General features: G+C 34.5%; 1 pseudogene; it reads right to left on the reverse strand.

Annotated features, from left to right (window-relative positions):
• Window positions 1–1,747: 1,747 nt before the first annotated feature.
• On the reverse strand, window positions 1,748–5,240 carry LOC141561877 (phosphatidylinositol N-acetylglucosaminyltransferase subunit P pseudogene; annotated as a pseudogene).
• Window positions 5,241–10,439: the final 5,199 nt, after the last annotated feature.

A 10,439-nucleotide genomic window follows, 5' to 3' on the forward strand; every position in this document is an offset into this window, starting at 1 on the left:
CCATCTTGGTTTAAGGACATTATTGCCATCGTATGAAACAGAATTATCCTTTTGAGTGACTGAGAGCAATCATAACCAAGTGAAGAGGAAACTAACTGACCTGTAGAATATTTCTTATATTTAAAAAAAAATGTAACAGATTGTTGGCTATAGGGATAGGTTACTAAAAATTCATTGATGTTTTTCCTGAAGGAGACTCAGGATTCTTCAAATAAGTACAAGTCTGATATGAACCTGCACTCTCTATTAGCCATTGAATCATATCCTGAAAAAACTGTATTAGATTTAAATGTCTTTGCTTCTTAGTTGAATGATTGAATTTTTTTAGATTTAAATATAACTATTCTATCGCTTAAAAGTAGTATAAATCAGATGGGAACAAACTAGTTAATCTGTTGAACATGCATTATTCCAGAGGAAAGATACATATTTTTAGCTATGTAGGTTCTTAAAGATTCCTTTTTTGTTTGTTTTATACTTTTACAACTCATTCTACACTAACCCAAATTTTTCATGTTTTAAGCATTCATCTTCCTCTGTCCCATGGTTTTCGATCTTTTTAAAAAAATTACAAATACATATATGTAAGCACCCATATGTGTATAAGCATGCAGAATTTACACTCCTTTCCTTTTTTATTGTTGTCTTTTTTTCAGGCATATCTGATTCTTTGTGACTTCATTCAGAGTTTTCTTAGCAAAGATTCTAGAGTGGTTTGTTATTTCCATCTCCAGCTTGTTTTATAGATGAAGAAACTGAGGTAAGCAGGCTTCAGTGACTTGTTCAGGGTTACACAGCTGCAGGAAATTTAACTTTATAATTTTCTATTATATGTATGAGAATGAGTTAACATGCTATTTTGGAAAGAAAAGTAGGAAATGCATAGACACTTCAAACAGAAGGAAATTATTTATAGAAAAAAGATTAGGTATTACTGAGTTAAGTGGAGAAAAAGCATAAATATCAAATGGAGTTCTTTTTTTTTTTTTTAAATCCCTAAGCCCTTTCTTCTACCTAACTTCCCATGTTTTTTGGGCTTTTTTTTTTTTTTTTTGCAAGTATCACCAATAACTCAATCACCTAAGTTCTCAGAGAATCATCTTGATCTGCCACATCTAGTTAACTTCTTAGTCTAGTTTCCTAGTCCAAGATTCCATTTCCACACAATATCATATACAGTTTTCTATTTCCCTCAACACAACACTAACTTAGTTCAGGCCCTTATCATCTCTTATCTGTACCAATTTAACTGTTTCCTAAATGGATTTTGAGCTGCCAGTCTCCTCTTCCTCCTATTAGCCTCCACTCATATGCTACATTTCTTCACCAATACAGATGATGATATCTGGCATTTTATTTCTTCTATTCATGAGCTAATATTTTAAACATCTTTCCAGAAAAATATGAGAAGAATTGGATCCATTATTAAATTAATATAATCCCTAGCTGAGGAAATTCTCTTCTCCAATGTAAGTTTGCTCCTTCTCTATAACATATAATTTTTAGAGAACTAAAAAGAGCATTGGGAAATTAAATAATTTACCTAGAGTGACACAACTAATATCTCAGAAGTGGGACATGTATGAAGGGTTTTTCTTGTTCCAAGGTCAGGTCTCTTTCCATTCAACTTGGATCTTTTCTCCTTTTCAATCAATACAAAGTATTTCAGGGAGATCAAAGGTCAATATAATTCCCAGTCAAAAAATTCTTAAATGAATATTTGAGATTGGAATGTTCTTTTCATAATTCAGTTTTTAGTGTAAAGTTCTCTGGACCCAATAAAGAATATTTAGTTTACTTCACTGATAGCTATATCCTTTAAAGCTGGAACAGCTTTCTTTTGATATTTCTTCCTTCTGTGGCCGATTTTTGAAGTAGTTATCTGTGACTGTATGAATAAAATCCAGAAGAGAAGTATTCATCAAGTTAATTCCAAATATCACTATTAAGTAGTTCTAGAGTAATAAGGAAGTGAATTGGCAAAGCAACTGTCCAGTATTTTTGAGGCTAATATATAAGTCCTAAGTTTAACCACGTGTCAGGAATAAATGCCCATACAAGATATAGTATGATACTAAATTGAAAGCTTAAGAAAAGAACAAAGTCATATATTGTTTTTCTGGAAATGATAATGAATTTTAACCACAGTCTCTTTTGCTTTAGGGAAAGTAAAACTTTCTATTGCTATGCAGGGACTTTCACTTGGGGCAGATTGCAGGAGAAGAGGAGAAAAGTACAAATGAATGGGCCTAGGGCAGAGCCAATAAAAATAATTTAATACCAAGAGAACATAACTCCAAACAGACTCCAGACCATTAGCGTAGATTTAGAGCTGGACAAGATCTTAGAAATCATCTAGCCATCTCACTTTACAGTTGAAGAAAATAAGGTCCAGAGAGATCAAATTACTTTTCTCCTCTTGTTAGTTAGAACATGAACTCCTTGAGGACAGGAGATAGAGTACCTTTTGACCATAGCTTTCTCACTTAGTATGGTGCTGGACACATAGTAAGTAGTAAGTGATTAATGAATATTTATTGGCTGGTTACTTCACTATCTAAGGCAAGAGTCCTTAACTTGGGGAACTTAAGCTGGGGAATGAGAGTTCATAACCTGAGGAATTAAAAAATTGTATATATTTATACTATAGATAATATGGCATGGTATCTATAGTATAAAGACATGATATAAATGCATATGGACAAAGGTTATCTTTCATAGAGAGACAACTTTGCTCTCTGTTTTTGGCATAATGCATTGTATTTTATGCCTTTTGAAACATTATTCTAAGAAGAAAACTCCACAGGTACACCGTCAAAGAGTCATGACATACAAAAGGTTGGGAATTTTTAGCTTAAGGTTACATAGATTGAAGGAAGCAAATTTGGGTTTGAACCTAAATCTGCCATTCTCTTCATTATCTCAAGCTTAGTGGAAGCAAATCCCAAGCCAATGAATTTTTCCTTGCCTCAGTTTCTTTATCTGTAAAAATGATCAACTTAGAATTGATGGCCCCTAAAATCCCATCTAGACCTAAATCTATCTTTCTTTATCCCAGTGTGTTCTTCTGACAGTTAATAATCATGTAGTAAGTAACTTACTTCACTCTACTAATTATTAAAGTAAAATGGCAGCACATATACCTTATCCCCATATACCCCCAATCCCAAAGCAGTCAGGGTTAAATGATTTGCTCAGGGTTCCATAACTAGTAAGTATCTGGGATAGGCTATGAATTTGAGTCTTCTTGATTCCAAGGTCAGTGTTCTATCCACTATACCACCTAGCTGTCCCACATAGTCTTTCTTAACAATCAGTCAGACCCCATTTATATCTATTTCAAACAACTAGAAAACTTCTAAATCTTTACCTGGGCTGCTGCTTATAATACCTTTAGGAAATTGTAGTTTCTAACTACAAGTCACACATCAGAAAAGAAAGAATTAAGACTGGATAAGACCAGAAACTTGAGAAAGAGCATGTTCAGTCCCAACCAAGGTTTAGAAACTTATGGGGGAAAAAAATACCCTTGTTGGAAATGAAGATGTATCTACTGCTGTAATCAAAATTGGAACTTCAGTGAGAATTTGGCAAGGATAGCAAATGCTGGTCCAAATCCCCATTTGGCTTTCCAACTTAAGCTAAAACTATTTCCAAGGTTGACTTAGCAAATGGTTTTCTTGGTAAGGATGTAGACATGTGTGTTATGGAGCTAGATGGGGGCGGATAGGAAGGAAAAGAAATGGAACTCATCTTCTGAATTTATCTGAGTTTCATGTAGAATGGTTCATTGGAAGTTTTGTACTTTTCAAATATCTATCTTCAAACTAGTCATTGGAAGCCAATGATTAAAAACTCATTTGGCCTAAAAAGAAAGTCTAGAAAGGAAATAGGGTATAAGGGAATATATTGATTTAGAATCAGACTTGGGTCCAAATCCTAGCTCTGTCTCACTATTCACTTCTTAACTGAGATAGACAAGTTGCTCAAACTCAGTGGGCATTTACTTAATTTGGAAAAGGGGCTCCTTGGACCACATGTCCTCAGAGATGTCCTTCCATTCCAACTTTTCAATACCATGATCTTATTTAGAGTTTCAAGAGCTGAGTCAGTTTTAGGGAAGAAATTAATTTAGATGTAATATTTATCCAGTACTTACTACGTGCCAAGGTACTTACTATGTTAAGTGCTGTGAATGAGAATACAAATATAAGAAATATAAAGCCAGTTTCTGCTCTCAGGTAGCTTATAGTCTAATGGGGAAAAGGACAATTAAAAAGAAGCCAAAAGGGGGAAAGAAAGAAAAAATTGTTAGTTAGAAAAATAGTTAGAGTTAGGAGTTGGACCTGGAAAAGGGTAGAAGAATAAGTATTGTTAGTCTGGGCACTTTCTCAAAATGAGAGAGAGCCATAGAAGCAGAGAGGTCTCTCAGGGTGAGAATCTGCTGTACAGAGAGTATAGCGTTTGGGGGGAAAGTGAAGAGGAGAAAGCAACAGATTTGGAATTAAATACTGGCTTTAGTACTCCTTAGCTATGGGACCACGGGCAAGCCATCTCATTTTTCTAGGATTTTGGATTCTCTTCTATAAAATGGAGATTATAATACAATTTACACTACACTATTCCACAGGATTATGATGATAATTAAATGAGATTATGTTGAATAATGCTTTCACAAATAGAATGCCTTTACTTATGCTTTCATCCCTCCTCTATTTGCTTTTGTGCCCATTTTGTTGTTATTCACATTTTTGTATTATTTCAAGTACGACAGCAATTCAACTATGAGGAATTACAGACTTAAATGGCCATGAGAATGTGTGATCATGATGGACATCAGAGAAGCAGACCCCGGGGTAAGGAAATCATGAGTATCCCATGAACATGATCCTTGAGTTTGATTCAATAAAAACTCATTGAAATCTGATTTATTGTGACTTGGAATTGAAGACTTGAGATGAGATTAATGGGCTGATTTGGATTACATCATCTTTGGGGATTGTCAAATACAGCTTATGCTGAAGTCACTAAGGACTGTTTAGCTGTATTCCCTTGTTAAAATAATGGGATATTTGCTGTTTCCAAGGAACTCACAGGATAACAAAGCAGACAGAGTACATGAAGCATGACTTTGGATTCACTAAACTCTTATAGAGGCCATCTTGCATTTGTGCTCCAGCTGAATGCTTTACATTGCTCAGAATGGCTATATGACTCTTTTTAGGATAGACATGAATCATGCTCGGGTTGCTTGGCTGATGTGGAGAGACATAAACCACATTGCCTAATTTGTATATTTTTTCAATATTTTCTTATTACCAATATACAGCACTAGTATTTGAGAAATCAAACTCTGACCTACATATCAAATTCATTTGGCTGTGGGACATGTTCCTGTCTTTACCCCCTTGTTCTTAAAGAGAAAAAAAAATATATGTATATATATATACTCAAGCAAGTTCATATATATATATATATATATATATATATATATATATATATATATATATATATATATAAGAACTTGCTTGAGTTTTTTGACTTTTGCTCTTTTAATTGTCAAGAAGATAATTCTACCAGAGCGTACACATCAGACTCAATATTGTAATCATCTTCAGATTGTTCTCTTTGCCCCAAATATCTCCCCACTGTAGCCCATCTTCCACTAGGTATCAGATATGACCATAAAATGAAGATATGACCATATTATCTCATAAACCCTGACTCAATAAACTCCACTGATTTACTACTACCTAAAGGATCAAACATAAATGCTTCTTCTTAGCTTTTAAGCTCTTCACAACTTGACCCTTTCTTATCTTTCCATTCTTGAGTTCCTCCCCCTTTTGTACATTCTACAATCTAAAATCACTGGCTGTTTTTGCTGTAATTCACACACACACACACACACACACACACACACACACACACACACACACACCCCACAGCATCTCCTAATACTGTATATTTTCACTGATTGCCTTCTGTGCCTGGAAACCTAGTGTTTCTCATCTCTACCTCCTGGATTCCCTTGCTTTCTTCCAGATTCAACTCAAATATCATCTTCTGAAGTAGAATTTTCCAGGTCCCTCCATTGTTAGTACCTTCCCTCTAGGACTACCTCCCATTAATGCAGTATATATCTTGTGTGTAGTTTTTTGCATGTTATATCCCCCATGATAATGTGAACTTTTTAAGAATGGGGCCCTACCATATTTTCCCCTTTCTTTGTATCTTCAGAACTGAGCACTTGTAGCACATATATATGTGCCAAGCACATAGTACTTGGCACATATTAATAACTTAATGGATGCTTGTTTACTTTATTGCTTAGTGACTGAAAATACTACTGTATTGGAGCTTCTATTACACACACACATCATGCATATATGATTTGTGTATTCATGCATATATAAATATATGTACATGTATGCATTTATGTGTGTTTGTAAACACATATTTATACATATGCACATGTGAGTATGTGTGAGTGCATGTGTGCATGTATGTGTATTTAAATTTACCAGTGAGTCAATCAGGGGACTCCTGAACAATTAATTCCTCACAATCTATTTGATAAAAATACAGTATATAAAGGGCAGGCAATATAACCAAGACAATGAGATATAAAGTTAGATTTCTTTGGGACTTTAAAATAATTAATTTATACCTCAGAAAAAATGTGTGATTATCCCTTAGACTCTGGGTAATGTAAAGGAAGTATTAAAAATGCATTATACATTCTTATTTCATTGGGGACCAGGTAACAGCTCTTTAGACAACTTGAAAGAATTATAGAAACTTGACCATTGAGTTAAGGAAAAGAACAGTGTTCCAAAGCTAGACTACCATGTACTTCTGTTGTGAAATACTTGATTGGGTGTGGGGTGAGAGAATGGAAGAGAAATGCTCCCTTCCTCTGCTACATTCTATAAGAGTTTTGAGAAGAAAGGCTATGGGCAAAGTTAAGGGCAACAAACGTTTATTATGACATATTTTTATTCACAAGAAAGGACTCAATCCTAGCCTGAGATACTCAAGAGTGGGAACATGGAGGGAATGATCAACAAGGAAAGTATAGAACTCAACAATTTCTTAATAACTGGTTTGTTATTATTTTTCAGTCATATCTGTTTCTTTGTGACCTCATCTGAGATTTTCTTGGCAAAGATATTGGAGTTATTTGCAATTTCCTTCTCCAGTTCATTTTACAGATAAAGAAATTGAGGTCAACAATTAAGTGACTTGCCCAGGGTCACACAGCAAATAAGCAACTGAAGACAGATTTGAACTCATGAAAAGTCATATTCCTGATTCCAAGCCTAAGCCTAACACTCTATCCACTGTGCTATCTAGCTGCCCTAACCTCTGATAGGAAATGCTTAAGTTTTCAGGAAGAAAAAGTAGGGGTTAATGAAGATCCTGAAGAGACGCTGCCTTTGGATTTTATATACCCTGAGTCATTGGCTCTATCACTGCTCTTAATATGTAGAATAGGTCTTGTTTTTTTTATGCACTAGGATAGGAAAGGTGTAAGCCATGGGTTTTTATTCTGGAGTCAGGACAGACTTCATTTCTATCTACCTATCATCTCCCCCCACAATCCCACCCCTCTCTGTCTGTCTGTTCTCTCTCTCTCTCTCTCTCTCTCTCTCTCTCTCTCTCTCTCTCTCTCTGTGTGTGTGTGTGTGTGTGTGTGTATCTCTGTCTGTCTTTCTATCTATCTATCTATCTATCTATCTATCTATCTATCTATTCATTTGCTTATTTATTTATTTATTTATTTATTTATTTATTTATTTATTTATTTGTTTGTTTGTTTGTTTGTTTGTTTGTTTATTTATCCATTTATTTATATTGGCAACCAGATTCTTACTCAGTTACATCTAACTTTACCATATCTTATCTTATAGGGAGGTAGTCACTCAGGACTAGCTGACAATGTTTCAGCTATATAAGCATGGCATATGGAAGTTGCCAGAAAAAGGAAGTTGGGGTTGCCATAGGAAGTAGATATAGAACAGAGACCACAAATAAGTTCAGAAGTCTTAAGAGTTCTCAAGAGTCTTTAAGTCACAAGCCTGGAGTCACACAGTATCAGAGAATAAATTTGAAATCAAGTCTATCCTTCCTTTAGGTCCAATAGTTTGTCTACTGGGTCACCTAGCTACCCATATTTTCTAGCTGGATTTTAATGGCTTTTTGATGGCTGTTTTGTTCCCAAGAACTTCAAAATTTTTTTTATTCTTGTTTTCTTTCACCTTGCTATGCACAGGGTGGTGTACAATTCTTATGTTTCTGTACAGTAGTAAATAACTCAAAAAAAAATTCAAGACCTCATATAACTGAAAGATTGGTTAACTCTGTTAGTGGTCAATTATCCTGCCAGCAAGTTCACTGAATACAATTAAAACCAAATGGATTTCTGGGGGAAAAAAAGGTCCTTAGTGCACACCCTACCCCAGATTCTTGAAGTGAACATGAAACTAAAAGTTTTTTTTTCTCTTTGCTTTGCTTTTGAAACAATGATGTAATGATGAATAGAGAGGAATGTTTCTTAAAAAGATATCAAGGTTTATTGAGGTGGAAAAAATCTTGATCAAGGCAAAACTAAAAGTCATCATGTCCATCACAAAGCAATAAATCTAACTGTTGAAACATGATCTCATCATATGTGTTGTAACAAACCAAATTTCTAATTTAACCAACCTCTCCTCCCCCCAAAATAAAAGAAAAATATAACCATGTTTATTCTTTATGATGTTTGTGAATTTTTGAAAGTAATATTTTTTAAAAATTATTAACAGTGAGATTATAAATGTAGGAAATTATCATACCTTCTAAATTTTCTGAGTAGATTGGAGGTATATTTTATATGGTCTGCTTAGCATCTGGTATACTAAAAGAAGTCTAAAAACCAATGACCAGGAATGTATATATATGAGTATGTGTATGTATATGTACATTTATGTGTATGTATATATATAGATGGATTATAGATGTATATGTGTATATATACATACACATATGTGTGTATATACACATGTAGATAGATAAAGATGTATATTTTAGATAGATTATAGATGAATAGATAGAAGTGATAGATAGATAGATGATTGATAGATAGATAGATAGATAGATAGATAATATGTATGCTTGTGTATAATTCCAATTGCAAGACAATTGAACAAAAGAAGAAAATCTCATTCTACTGGTAGTATAGAATTACTAATGATTCAGAAAGCATGAAAAGGCTTTAGGATAGAGATGGTGAACCACAGGCCTGTTGGCCCTATAAAGCCTGCAAAATTATTTGAACAATCAACCATAGGCAATGATGAGTTTAAAGCTACGTACAACAACCTCCCACTGCTAAGCTGATAACTTTACATGGTCTACAAATGATGTTATCCAATGTTATCTAAATGGCTCTTGGTAGAAAAAAGGTTACCCACCACTGTTTGAGGAAATCATCTAGTTCATCTCTCTAAGTTTAACAATTTAAAACTCTGAAACCTAAGTGTTTCCATCCCAGAAGCCTCTGTGGCTCAGTGGAAACCCCTGAAGCAAAGGTGAAAAAATTGCTATGATGAATTGCATTGATGCTATCATTAGAAGTGACACCATATCCTTTGGAAGACCTAAATGGTATGACAACATAAGTGAATATCATACTTCAGTTCTACTCAGTATAAAGAATTAATGAAGTATTCAAATTGGAAGGGGAAATGTGGCAGCCTTTTGAAAATTGTTCTTTGTGTTCAACCAGGTTATCTACCTTCACTCTTTTCTATTTAATTTTTTTAAAAAGAAAACTCCCATTTCATTTCCTCCCACAGTTTGTGTTATTAATCCACCCTAAAGTCCAACATCATTCACTTCAGGAAATGTTTCCCTCTAGCAAAGAAAAATCCATCATTCCTCAGCATTTCATTACCTACATTCAGAACTACCACAGGGCTTGCTTTTCAGACACTCAAGAGCTTGAATGGGTAGCCATGGTTATCATCCAGTCTGTTAGATGCCTTATTGGGTTTTTTTTCTAAATTCAGGAGTCATTTCAGGGAAAACAGTGTTTGTTCTTTTAGGAGTTTTATTTGGAGAAATAAGTCACTTCAGGAGAAACAATGTAATATAATGGAAAGAAGACTAATTGGGCTAGGACTTTGGAGACCTGGGTTTTCTAGTCATAGTGGTAGATGGAATATTACCCCTGGAATCAAGGAGACCTGCTTCCTAATCCCAGCTCAGACAGTTTCTATATGTAGAACCACAGTCCTATTAATAAAATCATTAAACCTTTCTCACTTTCAGTTCAATTATGGGAATGCTCTGGGCTGTTTCTCTGTTGGCTCTCCAGAAGCATCCTCCCCACATTACCAGTAGCACATAGGATAGGACCTGAGAGAAAGATTTATATACTTTATACTATTCCCATA

The sequence above is a fragment of the Sminthopsis crassicaudata genome, chromosome 3, assembly GCF_048593235.1.
Source record: "Sminthopsis crassicaudata isolate SCR6 chromosome 3, ASM4859323v1, whole genome shotgun sequence".
Lineage (NCBI taxonomy): Eukaryota > Metazoa > Chordata > Mammalia > Dasyuromorphia > Dasyuridae > Sminthopsis > Sminthopsis crassicaudata.